We start from the raw sequence: 423 nt of genomic DNA on the forward strand, positions 1-423 counted from the left end.
ATAATATCGACAGAAACATGGCAAACGTTGTTTATAATCAATCCTCAAGGTGTTTTTCAAATATCTATTCGATAATATATCCACCGGGACAATTGGCTTTTCAGTAGAACCGAGAGGAAAAATGGCTACCTCTGTATTTTACGCAAGAATCCCTCTGAGAGCCATCAGGTGACCACTTACGCAATATAGTCGCTTACGCTCATTCTTCAACATAAATGCGTGAAACTACATCAAAATGCTTTAGACACCTTGGGGAATACATAGAAAAAGGAATATGGTTGATAGCCCATTCACTGCTCAATAGGGACGCATCGGAACGCAGAGCTTTCAAAACATGAGTCACTTCCGGATTGGATTTTTCTCAGGCTTTCGCCTGCAGTATCAGTTCTGTTATACTCCCAGACAATATTTTTTACAGTTTTG

This window comes from Oncorhynchus kisutch, linkage group LG17 (genome assembly GCF_002021735.2).
Source record: "Oncorhynchus kisutch isolate 150728-3 linkage group LG17, Okis_V2, whole genome shotgun sequence".
Classification (NCBI taxonomy): Eukaryota; Metazoa; Chordata; class Actinopteri; order Salmoniformes; family Salmonidae; genus Oncorhynchus; species Oncorhynchus kisutch.